Genomic DNA, 14,250 nt, shown 5'->3' on the forward strand with positions numbered 1-14,250 from the left:
GGGTTTGGGGATGATGAAAGGGCTTTCTACGGGTAAGGATGGCAAAGGGTGGCAGTGACGGAAAGTCAGGCAACCTGTCCTGTCCGTCTTTTTGTATCGTGAATTGGAAAGACTGCAAGGGGGAGGGGAGTTGCTTGCGCCCTAAAGGAGGAGTTATTCAGATTCATTGCAGTGGGCGGCGGCTGCAAAACGCACCATTCTTCTTGTTTTGGCTCTGCAAAGCAGCCTTTTCAAGGGTTGGCTTGGGTGACAAAATGTCTTGTGTAGGCGTGGGTTTGTCTCCCTCTCGCTCTCTCTCCCTAAGATGTGTCCGGCATAGGCCAGGGTGCCACTCGAGGCCCAAACCAATTCTGGTTATCGCTTCTCGGCCTTTTGGCTAAGATCAAGTGTAGTATCTGTTCTTATCAGTTTAATATCTGATACGTCCCCTATCTGGGGACCATATATTAAATGGATTTTTAGAACAGGGAGATGGAAAAAGAGCTTGCTCTGTCCACTCCACGCATTGACCTGGTATTGCAGTACCTCCAGGAACGGTGCACCCCTTCTTAACCCAGTTTCCAAAAGCAGAACTCAATTCACCTGATTCATATTAGCCCGATTTAATGAATTGGAAGAAAGCATACGTCTTCATATGCACCTCAATTTGGCCCATTCACTTTTCACACTTCCTCCTTTTGTTTTTTATCTTTCACACTTTTGACTTTCTTTATTCATCCAAATAGCAAACTCATCACCACTCAACCTGACCAACTCGGCTATGTCCCCGTGCTGCAGTTCTCTGTCTTATCTAGATCATTTGCAATTGAATGGAATAGATCCCTTTTGGACAAAGTGGATTCACCTGCTGCTGCAGTGACCACAGGTGTGATAACATCTAGAATTGGCATCTGGTGCGATCTCTCCGCTTCCACTCCAAAGAAAGTTACCTGTTTATTCCTATCATGCATTGGTTTTTGGGGTTTTCTTTGAGTAATGATGATCTCTTTAGTAGTCTGTTGGCGCCCTCTCCTGGAGGAATAGTTTGCTTGCTCTTGGACATTCTAAAAGAGAGGTCATGATAGACATTGAGCTTCTGAGCTCAATTGGGGACAGTCATGGGTGATGAATGTTTGCAACCTACTGCGAAGCCTCATACCGCAATATAAGGAACGTCAAATACTAAGAAAGGGCGGCCTATGAAAGAATTACTACTTTCAATAAGTACACTTAAACGGCTAATTGGGAATAGAAAAACTGTAAAAAGCCCTCTGAGAAAGCCCCCCTCTAACCTTTGATAGTAAGCTTTTCTGTAGTCTGCCTGTTGATGTATTTTCCGTTTGAACTGTGCACAACATGAAGAGACGGAACACTGGCGGCTTGTCACAATGCCCCCCGATGACATCACAATAGCGCTGCTGCCTAGAAAACAAGCTGCGCAGAAGAAGTTGTTCTTTGGGTGGGAGGGTGGGCTAGTGGAAGGAGGGGGCAATCTCTTTTTTTCCCGGGTGGTAGGGGGATGACAGGAGAAGGGAAGCGGGTGGTGAGAAAGGTACAGAGGGCAGGGTTTGGGGGCTGGGAAGGAAAGGGAAAAGATTAGGGTTTGGGGATGATGAAAGGGCTTTCTACGGGTAAGGATGGCAAAGGGTGGCAGTGACGGAAAGTCAGGCAACCTGTCCTGTCCGTCTTTTTGTATCGTGAATTGGAAAGACTGCAAGGGGGAGGGGAGTTGCTTGCGCCCTAAAGGAGGAGTTATTCAGATTCATTGCAGTGGGCGGCGGCTGCAAAACGCACCATTCTTCTTGTTTTGGCTCTGCAAAGCAGCCTTTTCAAGGGTTGGCTTGGGTGACAAAATGTCTTGTGTAGGCGTGGGTTTGTCTCCCTCTCGCTCTCTCTCCCTAAGATGTGTCCGGCATAGGCCAGGGTGCCACTCGAGGCCCAAACCAATTCTGGTTATCGCTTCTCGGCCTTTTGGCTAAGATCAAGTGTAGTATCTGTTCTTATCAGTTTAATATCTGATACGTCCCCTATCTGGGGACCATATATTAAATGGATTTTTAGAACAGGGAGATGGAAAAAGAGCTTGCTCTGTCCACTCCACGCATTGACCTGGTATTGCAGTACCTCCAGGAACGGTGCACCCCTTCTTAACCCAGTTTCCAAAAGCAGAACTCAATTCACCTGATTCATATTAGCCCGATTTAATGAATTGGAAGAAAGCATACGTCTTCATATGCACCTCAATTTGGCCCATTCACTTTTCACACTTCCTCCTTTTGTTTTTTATCTTTCACACTTTTGACTTTCTTTATTCATCCAAATAGCAAACTCATCACCACTCAACCTGACCAACTCGGCTATGTCCCCGTGCTGCAGTTCTCTGTCTTATCTAGATCATTTGCAATTGAATGGAATAGATCCCTTTTGGACAAAGTGGATTCACCTGCTGCTGCAGTGACCACAGGTGTGATAACATCTAGAATTGGCATCTGGTGCGATCTCTCCGCTTCCACTCCAAAGAAAGTTACCTGTTTATTCCTATCATGCATTGGTTTTTGGGGTTTTCTTTGAGTAATGATGATCTCTTTAGTAGTCTGTTGGCGCCCTCTCCTGGAGGAATAGTTTGCTTGCTCTTGGACATTCTAAAAGAGAGGTCATGATAGACATTGAGCTTCTGAGCTCAATTGGGGACAGTCATGGGTGATGAATGTTTGCAACCTACTGCGAAGCCTCATACCGCAATATAAGGAACGTCAAATACTAAGAAAGGGCGGCCTATGAAAGAATTACTACTTTCAATAAGTACACTTAAACGGCTAATTGGGAATAGAAAAACTGTAAAAAGCCCTCTGAGAAAGCCCCCCTCTAACCTTTGATAGTAAGCTTTTCTGTAGTCTGCCTGTTGATGTATTTTCCGTTTGAACTGTGCACAACATGAAGAGACGGAACACTGGCGGCTTGTCACAATGCCCCCCGATGACATCACAATAGCGCTGCTGCCTAGAAAACAAGCTGCGCAGAAGAAGTTGTTCTTTGGGTGGGAGGGTGGGCTAGTGGAAGGAGGGGGCAATCTCTTTTTTTCCCGGGTGGTAGGGGGATGACAGGAGAAGGGAAGCGGGTGGTGAGAAAGGTACAGAGGGCAGGGTTTGGGGGCTGGGAAGGAAAGGGAAAAGATTAGGGTTTGGGGATGATGAAAGGGCTTTCTACGGGTAAGGATGGCAAAGGGTGGCAGTGACGGAAAGTCAGGCAACCTGTCCTGTCCGTCTTTTTGTATCGTGAATTGGAAAGACTGCAAGGGGGAGGGGAGTTGCTTGCGCCCTAAAGGAGGAGTTATTCAGATTCATTGCAGTGGGCGGCGGCTGCAAAACGCACCATTCTTCTTGTTTTGGCTCTGCAAAGCAGCCTTTTCAAGGGTTGGCTTGGGTGACAAAATGTCTTGTGTAGGCGTGGGTTTGTCTCCCTCTCGCTCTCTCTCCCTAAGATGTGTCCGGCATAGGCCAGGGTGCCACTCGAGGCCCAAACCAATTCTGGTTATCGCTTCTCGGCCTTTTGGCTAAGATCAAGTGTAGTATCTGTTCTTATCAGTTTAATATCTGATACGTCCCCTATCTGGGGACCATATATTAAATGGATTTTTAGAACAGGGAGATGGAAAAAGAGCTTGCTCTGTCCACTCCACGCATTGACCTGGTATTGCAGTACCTCCAGGAACGGTGCACCCCTTCTTAACCCAGTTTCCAAAAGCAGAACTCAATTCACCTGATTCATATTAGCCCGATTTAATGAATTGGAAGAAAGCATACGTCTTCATATGCACCTCAATTTGGCCCATTCACTTTTCACACTTCCTCCTTTTGTTTTTTATCTTTCACACTTTTGACTTTCTTTATTCATCCAAATAGCAAACTCATCACCACTCAACCTGACCAACTCGGCTATGTCCCCGTGCTGCAGTTCTCTGTCTTATCTAGATCATTTGCAATTGAATGGAATAGATCCCTTTTGGACAAAGTGGATTCACCTGCTGCTGCAGTGACCACAGGTGTGATAACATCTAGAATTGGCATCTGGTGCGATCTCTCCGCTTCCACTCCAAAGAAAGTTACCTGTTTATTCCTATCATGCATTGGTTTTTGGGGTTTTCTTTGAGTAATGATGATCTCTTTAGTAGTCTGTTGGCGCCCTCTCCTGGAGGAATAGTTTGCTTGCTCTTGGACATTCTAAAAGAGAGGTCATGATAGACATTGAGCTTCTGAGCTCAATTGGGGACAGTCATGGGTGATGAATGTTTGCAACCTACTGCGAAGCCTCATACCGCAATATAAGGAACGTCAAATACTAAGAAAGGGCGGCCTATGAAAGAATTACTACTTTCAATAAGTACACTTAAACGGCTAATTGGGAATAGAAAAACTGTAAAAAGCCCTCTGAGAAAGCCCCCCTCTAACCTTTGATAGTAAGCTTTTCTGTAGTCTGCCTGTTGATGTATTTTCCGTTTGAACTGTGCACAACATGAAGAGACGGAACACTGGCGGCTTGTCACAATGCCCCCCGATGACATCACAATAGCGCTGCTGCCTAGAAAACAAGCTGCGCAGAAGAAGTTGTTCTTTGGGTGGGAGGGTGGGCTAGTGGAAGGAGGGGGCAATCTCTTTTTTTCCCGGGTGGTAGGGGGATGACAGGAGAAGGGAAGCGGGTGGTGAGAAAGGTACAGAGGGCAGGGTTTGGGGGCTGGGAAGGAAAGGGAAAAGATTAGGGTTTGGGGATGATGAAAGGGCTTTCTACGGGTAAGGATGGCAAAGGGTGGCAGTGACGGAAAGTCAGGCAACCTGTCCTGTCCGTCTTTTTGTATCGTGAATTGGAAAGACTGCAAGGGGGAGGGGAGTTGCTTGCGCCCTAAAGGAGGAGTTATTCAGATTCATTGCAGTGGGCGGCGGCTGCAAAACGCACCATTCTTCTTGTTTTGGCTCTGCAAAGCAGCCTTTTCAAGGGTTGGCTTGGGTGACAAAATGTCTTGTGTAGGCGTGGGTTTGTCTCCCTCTCGCTCTCTCTCCCTAAGATGTGTCCGGCATAGGCCAGGGTGCCACTCGAGGCCCAAACCAATTCTGGTTATCGCTTCTCGGCCTTTTGGCTAAGATCAAGTGTAGTATCTGTTCTTATCAGTTTAATATCTGATACGTCCCCTATCTGGGGACCATATATTAAATGGATTTTTAGAACAGGGAGATGGAAAAAGAGCTTGCTCTGTCCACTCCACGCATTGACCTGGTATTGCAGTACCTCCAGGAACGGTGCACCCCTTCTTAACCCAGTTTCCAAAAGCAGAACTCAATTCACCTGATTCATATTAGCCCGATTTAATGAATTGGAAGAAAGCATACGTCTTCATATGCACCTCAATTTGGCCCATTCACTTTTCACACTTCCTCCTTTTGTTTTTTATCTTTCACACTTTTGACTTTCTTTATTCATCCAAATAGCAAACTCATCACCACTCAACCTGACCAACTCGGCTATGTCCCCGTGCTGCAGTTCTCTGTCTTATCTAGATCATTTGCAATTGAATGGAATAGATCCCTTTTGGACAAAGTGGATTCACCTGCTGCTGCAGTGACCACAGGTGTGATAACATCTAGAATTGGCATCTGGTGCGATCTCTCCGCTTCCACTCCAAAGAAAGTTACCTGTTTATTCCTATCATGCATTGGTTTTTGGGGTTTTCTTTGAGTAATGATGATCTCTTTAGTAGTCTGTTGGCGCCCTCTCCTGGAGGAATAGTTTGCTTGCTCTTGGACATTCTAAAAGAGAGGTCATGATAGACATTGAGCTTCTGAGCTCAATTGGGGACAGTCATGGGTGATGAATGTTTGCAACCTACTGCGAAGCCTCATACCGCAATATAAGGAACGTCAAATACTAAGAAAGGGCGGCCTATGAAAGAATTACTACTTTCAATAAGTACACTTAAACGGCTAATTGGGAATAGAAAAACTGTAAAAAGCCCTCTGAGAAAGCCCCCCTCTAACCTTTGATAGTAAGCTTTTCTGTAGTCTGCCTGTTGATGTATTTTCCGTTTGAACTGTGCACAACATGAAGAGACGGAACACTGGCGGCTTGTCACAATGCCCCCCGATGACATCACAATAGCGCTGCTGCCTAGAAAACAAGCTGCGCAGAAGAAGTTGTTCTTTGGGTGGGAGGGTGGGCTAGTGGAAGGAGGGGGCAATCTCTTTTTTTCCCGGGTGGTAGGGGGATGACAGGAGAAGGGAAGCGGGTGGTGAGAAAGGTACAGAGGGCAGGGTTTGGGGGCTGGGAAGGAAAGGGAAAAGATTAGGGTTTGGGGATGATGAAAGGGCTTTCTACGGGTAAGGATGGCAAAGGGTGGCAGTGACGGAAAGTCAGGCAACCTGTCCTGTCCGTCTTTTTGTATCGTGAATTGGAAAGACTGCAAGGGGGAGGGGAGTTGCTTGCGCCCTAAAGGAGGAGTTATTCAGATTCATTGCAGTGGGCGGCGGCTGCAAAACGCACCATTCTTCTTGTTTTGGCTCTGCAAAGCAGCCTTTTCAAGGGTTGGCTTGGGTGACAAAATGTCTTGTGTAGGCGTGGGTTTGTCTCCCTCTCGCTCTCTCTCCCTAAGATGTGTCCGGCATAGGCCAGGGTGCCACTCGAGGCCCAAACCAATTCTGGTTATCGCTTCTCGGCCTTTTGGCTAAGATCAAGTGTAGTATCTGTTCTTATCAGTTTAATATCTGATACGTCCCCTATCTGGGGACCATATATTAAATGGATTTTTAGAACAGGGAGATGGAAAAAGAGCTTGCTCTGTCCACTCCACGCATTGACCTGGTATTGCAGTACCTCCAGGAACGGTGCACCCCTTCTTAACCCAGTTTCCAAAAGCAGAACTCAATTCACCTGATTCATATTAGCCCGATTTAATGAATTGGAAGAAAGCATACGTCTTCATATGCACCTCAATTTGGCCCATTCACTTTTCACACTTCCTCCTTTTGTTTTTTATCTTTCACACTTTTGACTTTCTTTATTCATCCAAATAGCAAACTCATCACCACTCAACCTGACCAACTCGGCTATGTCCCCGTGCTGCAGTTCTCTGTCTTATCTAGATCATTTGCAATTGAATGGAATAGATCCCTTTTGGACAAAGTGGATTCACCTGCTGCTGCAGTGACCACAGGTGTGATAACATCTAGAATTGGCATCTGGTGCGATCTCTCCGCTTCCACTCCAAAGAAAGTTACCTGTTTATTCCTATCATGCATTGGTTTTTGGGGTTTTCTTTGAGTAATGATGATCTCTTTAGTAGTCTGTTGGCGCCCTCTCCTGGAGGAATAGTTTGCTTGCTCTTGGACATTCTAAAAGAGAGGTCATGATAGACATTGAGCTTCTGAGCTCAATTGGGGACAGTCATGGGTGATGAATGTTTGCAACCTACTGCGAAGCCTCATACCGCAATATAAGGAACGTCAAATACTAAGAAAGGGCGGCCTATGAAAGAATTACTACTTTCAATAAGTACACTTAAACGGCTAATTGGGAATAGAAAAACTGTAAAAAGCCCTCTGAGAAAGCCCCCCTCTAACCTTTGATAGTAAGCTTTTCTGTAGTCTGCCTGTTGATGTATTTTCCGTTTGAACTGTGCACAACATGAAGAGACGGAACACTGGCGGCTTGTCACAATGCCCCCCGATGACATCACAATAGCGCTGCTGCCTAGAAAACAAGCTGCGCAGAAGAAGTTGTTCTTTGGGTGGGAGGGTGGGCTAGTGGAAGGAGGGGGCAATCTCTTTTTTTCCCGGGTGGTAGGGGGATGACAGGAGAAGGGAAGCGGGTGGTGAGAAAGGTACAGAGGGCAGGGTTTGGGGGCTGGGAAGGAAAGGGAAAAGATTAGGGTTTGGGGATGATGAAAGGGCTTTCTACGGGTAAGGATGGCAAAGGGTGGCAGTGACGGAAAGTCAGGCAACCTGTCCTGTCCGTCTTTTTGTATCGTGAATTGGAAAGACTGCAAGGGGGAGGGGAGTTGCTTGCGCCCTAAAGGAGGAGTTATTCAGATTCATTGCAGTGGGCGGCGGCTGCAAAACGCACCATTCTTCTTGTTTTGGCTCTGCAAAGCAGCCTTTTCAAGGGTTGGCTTGGGTGACAAAATGTCTTGTGTAGGCGTGGGTTTGTCTCCCTCTCGCTCTCTCTCCCTAAGATGTGTCCGGCATAGGCCAGGGTGCCACTCGAGGCCCAAACCAATTCTGGTTATCGCTTCTCGGCCTTTTGGCTAAGATCAAGTGTAGTATCTGTTCTTATCAGTTTAATATCTGATACGTCCCCTATCTGGGGACCATATATTAAATGGATTTTTAGAACAGGGAGATGGAAAAAGAGCTTGCTCTGTCCACTCCACGCATTGACCTGGTATTGCAGTACCTCCAGGAACGGTGCACCCCTTCTTAACCCAGTTTCCAAAAGCAGAACTCAATTCACCTGATTCATATTAGCCCGATTTAATGAATTGGAAGAAAGCATACGTCTTCATATGCACCTCAATTTGGCCCATTCACTTTTCACACTTCCTCCTTTTGTTTTTTATCTTTCACACTTTTGACTTTCTTTATTCATCCAAATAGCAAACTCATCACCACTCAACCTGACCAACTCGGCTATGTCCCCGTGCTGCAGTTCTCTGTCTTATCTAGATCATTTGCAATTGAATGGAATAGATCCCTTTTGGACAAAGTGGATTCACCTGCTGCTGCAGTGACCACAGGTGTGATAACATCTAGAATTGGCATCTGGTGCGATCTCTCCGCTTCCACTCCAAAGAAAGTTACCTGTTTATTCCTATCATGCATTGGTTTTTGGGGTTTTCTTTGAGTAATGATGATCTCTTTAGTAGTCTGTTGGCGCCCTCTCCTGGAGGAATAGTTTGCTTGCTCTTGGACATTCTAAAAGAGAGGTCATGATAGACATTGAGCTTCTGAGCTCAATTGGGGACAGTCATGGGTGATGAATGTTTGCAACCTACTGCGAAGCCTCATACCGCAATATAAGGAACGTCAAATACTAAGAAAGGGCGGCCTATGAAAGAATTACTACTTTCAATAAGTACACTTAAACGGCTAATTGGGAATAGAAAAACTGTAAAAAGCCCTCTGAGAAAGCCCCCCTCTAACCTTTGATAGTAAGCTTTTCTGTAGTCTGCCTGTTGATGTATTTTCCGTTTGAACTGTGCACAACATGAAGAGACGGAACACTGGCGGCTTGTCACAATGCCCCCCGATGACATCACAATAGCGCTGCTGCCTAGAAAACAAGCTGCGCAGAAGAAGTTGTTCTTTGGGTGGGAGGGTGGGCTAGTGGAAGGAGGGGGCAATCTCTTTTTTTCCCGGGTGGTAGGGGGATGACAGGAGAAGGGAAGCGGGTGGTGAGAAAGGTACAGAGGGCAGGGTTTGGGGGCTGGGAAGGAAAGGGAAAAGATTAGGGTTTGGGGATGATGAAAGGGCTTTCTACGGGTAAGGATGGCAAAGGGTGGCAGTGACGGAAAGTCAGGCAACCTGTCCTGTCCGTCTTTTTGTATCGTGAATTGGAAAGACTGCAAGGGGGAGGGGAGTTGCTTGCGCCCTAAAGGAGGAGTTATTCAGATTCATTGCAGTGGGCGGCGGCTGCAAAACGCACCATTCTTCTTGTTTTGGCTCTGCAAAGCAGCCTTTTCAAGGGTTGGCTTGGGTGACAAAATGTCTTGTGTAGGCGTGGGTTTGTCTCCCTCTCGCTCTCTCTCCCTAAGATGTGTCCGGCATAGGCCAGGGTGCCACTCGAGGCCCAAACCAATTCTGGTTATCGCTTCTCGGCCTTTTGGCTAAGATCAAGTGTAGTATCTGTTCTTATCAGTTTAATATCTGATACGTCCCCTATCTGGGGACCATATATTAAATGGATTTTTAGAACAGGGAGATGGAAAAAGAGCTTGCTCTGTCCACTCCACGCATTGACCTGGTATTGCAGTACCTCCAGGAACGGTGCACCCCTTCTTAACCCAGTTTCCAAAAGCAGAACTCAATTCACCTGATTCATATTAGCCCGATTTAATGAATTGGAAGAAAGCATACGTCTTCATATGCACCTCAATTTGGCCCATTCACTTTTCACACTTCCTCCTTTTGTTTTTTATCTTTCACACTTTTGACTTTCTTTATTCATCCAAATAGCAAACTCATCACCACTCAACCTGACCAACTCGGCTATGTCCCCGTGCTGCAGTTCTCTGTCTTATCTAGATCATTTGCAATTGAATGGAATAGATCCCTTTTGGACAAAGTGGATTCACCTGCTGCTGCAGTGACCACAGGTGTGATAACATCTAGAATTGGCATCTGGTGCGATCTCTCCGCTTCCACTCCAAAGAAAGTTACCTGTTTATTCCTATCATGCATTGGTTTTTGGGGTTTTCTTTGAGTAATGATGATCTCTTTAGTAGTCTGTTGGCGCCCTCTCCTGGAGGAATAGTTTGCTTGCTCTTGGACATTCTAAAAGAGAGGTCATGATAGACATTGAGCTTCTGAGCTCAATTGGGGACAGTCATGGGTGATGAATGTTTGCAACCTACTGCGAAGCCTCATACCGCAATATAAGGAACGTCAAATACTAAGAAAGGGCGGCCTATGAAAGAATTACTACTTTCAATAAGTACACTTAAACGGCTAATTGGGAATAGAAAAACTGTAAAAAGCCCTCTGAGAAAGCCCCCCTCTAACCTTTGATAGTAAGCTTTTCTGTAGTCTGCCTGTTGATGTATTTTCCGTTTGAACTGTGCACAACATGAAGAGACGGAACACTGGCGGCTTGTCACAATGCCCCCCGATGACATCACAATAGCGCTGCTGCCTAGAAAACAAGCTGCGCAGAAGAAGTTGTTCTTTGGGTGGGAGGGTGGGCTAGTGGAAGGAGGGGGCAATCTCTTTTTTTCCCGGGTGGTAGGGGGATGACAGGAGAAGGGAAGCGGGTGGTGAGAAAGGTACAGAGGGCAGGGTTTGGGGGCTGGGAAGGAAAGGGAAAAGATTAGGGTTTGGGGATGATGAAAGGGCTTTCTACGGGTAAGGATGGCAAAGGGTGGCAGTGACGGAAAGTCAGGCAACCTGTCCTGTCCGTCTTTTTGTATCGTGAATTGGAAAGACTGCAAGGGGGAGGGGAGTTGCTTGCGCCCTAAAGGAGGAGTTATTCAGATTCATTGCAGTGGGCGGCGGCTGCAAAACGCACCATTCTTCTTGTTTTGGCTCTGCAAAGCAGCCTTTTCAAGGGTTGGCTTGGGTGACAAAATGTCTTGTGTAGGCGTGGGTTTGTCTCCCTCTCGCTCTCTCTCCCTAAGATGTGTCCGGCATAGGCCAGGGTGCCACTCGAGGCCCAAACCAATTCTGGTTATCGCTTCTCGGCCTTTTGGCTAAGATCAAGTGTAGTATCTGTTCTTATCAGAACAAACTGAGCTAGCTACACTTGACGAGATACGATCAGGGAGACAAGCTCCGAAGCCCAGCCGAGACCGAAAGAGGGAGATCGAACGGAAGAAGAGCTTGGCAGAAAGAAGCAAGAAGACGAAGGCTCGGAGAAGACTTGGGGAGACCAGAGGAACTTCGAGGAGGAACACAGCGGGAGAAGACACCCGGAGAAGAATCCAAGATCCAGCTCCGGGAACTCAAGCAGGAACCAGCCATGGCAAGCAAGCCAGAGAAGGCAGCCAAGAAGGCTCAGGACCCAGGGACCTCCAGGAAGGCTCATCCAGAGGCTTCTTCGGCCCAAGAGGCCCCTACCTCCGACGCCAGCCAGCCGGAGGGAGCCCGGACGCCGCCTGAAAAGGCTCCAACCCTGGAGCCTTGGATGCGGCAGACGGTCGCCCTGAAGCTGAAGGCGGTGGATGGTAGGTTGCCGGACATGTCCAGCGACGTGTTCTGCAAGAAGATGATTCTGGATCAGGGCTTCTCCAGGGCGGAAACCCTGAGTGTCCAGACCTTCATGACTGGCATTTTTCTGGTAACCTTTGCCACGGTGAATGCCTGCAGGAGATACTGGGAGGCGATGAACGCAGCGATGCCGGACTCCCCTTTTCATTCTTTTTTAGGATCCTGTCCTATACAGAGGGATGAGAAGAGGATCACGGTCTCCATGCGGAACCCGCACACCCCAGGAAGAGACATCTCCACGTTCCTGGGACGTCTCTGCACAGTGGTGAGGGAGCCATCCCACATCCTTAACGGCAACGGATTCTGGACGGGTAAGTGGTCAGTAACCGTTCGACTCCACAGGGAACCAGCATCCGAGGATGGTCTCCAGCACCTGCCCCCGACATTCTCTCTGGGAAACTCCTTTGGTCTCATCTACTACCCGGACATGCCACACAACTGCAGGAAATGTGGCGGGAAAGGGCATTCGATGAAGACCTGCAAGGAGGACGCCTGCAGGGTTTGCCGGGTGACAGGACACAGCTCCAAGGACTGCCCAAAGAAGAAGACTTGCAACCTATGTGGACAGGCGGACCACCTTTACAAGGACTGCCCACAGCGGGAGAAATCCTGGGCAAGGGTTGCCGCGGCGACCCAGTATCGGGTAGTCACAGCTTCGTCGACCAAGGCAGCTACGACCAAGGCCACAGAGGCCAAGGACAAGGCGGCCAAGAACCCAGCGACTGTGGCTCCAGCCGATGCCCCAGCAGCCACGGAGTCCAGGGAAAAGAAGGGTAAGAAAACTGTTGCCCCCTCCCTGGCCCCCCCCCCCTGTCACCCCTGTCCAAACCCCTCCCCCCCCGGCCAACCCTACTGAGGATTCCACTACCTCCACCTCATTTCCCTACTCCTCAGTTGGTCTCCTCACCCCCCCCCCAAAGCCCACTCTCCCTCCCCAGACCATGAGAGCAGAGGGCCTCAGCACTCTTGCACTTTTCACCGAGGAGGATTTTCCAGCTCTTGTCTCCTCAGGTACAGGCCAAAGGAAAAGGAAGGTGGAAGATAGTCCTGTCGCAGAACCTTCCAAGCTGTTCATTGTGGACCCCAATCCACCCCAGGAAGAGGAGGATGGCCTCCTCCCAGAACCGGACGTGTTGGAGCAGATGGTGGAGTCCCTTGTGGCCGAAGAAGAAATGGAGGAGTCGGAAGCCACTGAGGCACCATCCCTGCTCGATCAGCTAGAAGAAGAGGGTCTGCTGGAGATACCCTTACCAGCAGGTGCCAAAGAGGAAGAACCGCCCGACCGGAGTGGTAACTAAGGCACACCGCCTGCTCTAACTTTCTCTTTCCTCCAATGACTGCTAACATTAACATCTTTTCCATTAATGTTAGGAGCATCAGAGACAAGTTCCGACGTCAGACAATTTTTGCGTTCCTTAACACTCAGTCTAGTGATGTATTTTTCCTGCAGGAATGCTCCCTTCCCTCCTCTAGGTCCTTCAACCATCTGGCCAGGGAGTGGACCCATGGCCCATCCTACTGGTCTGGCGGGGGCGACTGTAGGTCCGCGGGGGTCGCCGTGCTGATCAGGGGAAGCGCCTTCACATTGGACTCTGTTCAGGAAATCGTCTGCGGCAGGTTACTGCTCGTGGATGGCACCTGGGCGGGAGAACCTGTCAGGTTCATCAATGTGTATGCTTCTCCTGTGAAGAGCGATCGACTGGAGCTCCTCCAAGCCCTGCGCCCTCAGCTCGCTACCGCCAGGACGGTAGTGATGGCCGGGGATTTCAACTGCCCGATCGAGGAGGATGGACGCAGTTCTGGAACGGCTGCCAAGTTGGACGTCACATCCAAACTGCTCATTGAGATGGTGACCGAAGCCTCTCTTGTGGACGTTGTTGGCTCCATCGGACACGGATCCGTGAACTATTCATGGTGCCGATCCGATGGCTCGCTGCGTTCCAGGATTGACTTTGTGTTTACCTCTCGGGCGGTTGGGCGGAGTGGGCACTCGATGGTCCCCTGCTTCTTCTCTGACCACAGAGCCATTCACTTTCAAGGTGTGCTGGGCCATGGCTTCCCCATTGGCCCGGGCTCCTGGAAGCTGAACTGCTCTCTGCTGGAAAAGGGTGAGATTCTGGAGGAGCTTAGAGCTGCCTACTCCACGTGGCGGGCCTACAAGGCGGGCTTCCAGTCTGTTTCTGACTGGTGGGAATACGTTAAACTCGAGTTCCGTTTCTTCTTTCAGGCAAAGAGTCAACAACAGGCGTGTCTGAAGAGGAGGGACTTCAGGAGACTCCAGCGTGAGCTGCGTTCCCTGCAGGACCTTCTT

At 48.6% G+C, this 14,250-nt stretch overlaps 7 non-coding genes and 1 pseudogene across 7 annotated transcripts; all 8 read left to right on the forward strand.

The window, feature by feature from the left end:
* The first annotated feature begins 356 nt into the window (after positions 1-356).
* On the forward strand, positions 357-547 carry LOC142273632 (U2 spliceosomal RNA). The gene has a single exon (XR_012738105.1). It is a non-coding gene; the product is annotated as a U2 spliceosomal RNA (small nuclear RNA).
* A 1,387-nt stretch (positions 548-1,934) lies between these two features.
* Positions 1,935-2,125, forward strand: LOC142273645 (U2 spliceosomal RNA). The gene has a single exon (XR_012738116.1). It is a non-coding gene; the product is annotated as a U2 spliceosomal RNA (small nuclear RNA).
* A 1,387-nt stretch (positions 2,126-3,512) lies between these two features.
* Positions 3,513-3,703, forward strand: LOC142273657 (U2 spliceosomal RNA). Its single transcript, XR_012738127.1, has one exon. It is a non-coding gene; the product is annotated as a U2 spliceosomal RNA (small nuclear RNA).
* A 1,387-nt stretch (positions 3,704-5,090) lies between these two features.
* LOC142273667 (U2 spliceosomal RNA) lies at positions 5,091-5,281 on the forward strand. The gene has a single exon (XR_012738134.1). It is a non-coding gene; the product is annotated as a U2 spliceosomal RNA (small nuclear RNA).
* Positions 5,282-6,668: 1,387 nt separating this feature from the next.
* LOC142273668 (U2 spliceosomal RNA) lies at positions 6,669-6,859 on the forward strand. The gene has a single exon (XR_012738135.1). It is a non-coding gene; the product is annotated as a U2 spliceosomal RNA (small nuclear RNA).
* A 1,387-nt stretch (positions 6,860-8,246) lies between these two features.
* LOC142273634 (U2 spliceosomal RNA) lies at positions 8,247-8,437 on the forward strand. The gene has a single exon (XR_012738106.1). It is a non-coding gene; the product is annotated as a U2 spliceosomal RNA (small nuclear RNA).
* A 1,387-nt stretch (positions 8,438-9,824) lies between these two features.
* On the forward strand, positions 9,825-10,015 carry LOC142273635 (U2 spliceosomal RNA). Its single transcript, XR_012738107.1, has one exon. It is a non-coding gene; the product is annotated as a U2 spliceosomal RNA (small nuclear RNA).
* A 1,387-nt stretch (positions 10,016-11,402) lies between these two features.
* LOC142273665 (U2 spliceosomal RNA) lies at positions 11,403-11,506 on the forward strand (annotated as a pseudogene).
* Positions 11,507-14,250: the final 2,744 nt, after the last annotated feature.

The sequence above is a fragment of the Anomaloglossus baeobatrachus genome, unplaced genomic scaffold, assembly GCF_048569485.1.
Source record: "Anomaloglossus baeobatrachus isolate aAnoBae1 unplaced genomic scaffold, aAnoBae1.hap1 Scaffold_3653, whole genome shotgun sequence".
NCBI classification, from domain to species: Eukaryota; Metazoa; Chordata; class Amphibia; order Anura; family Aromobatidae; genus Anomaloglossus; species Anomaloglossus baeobatrachus.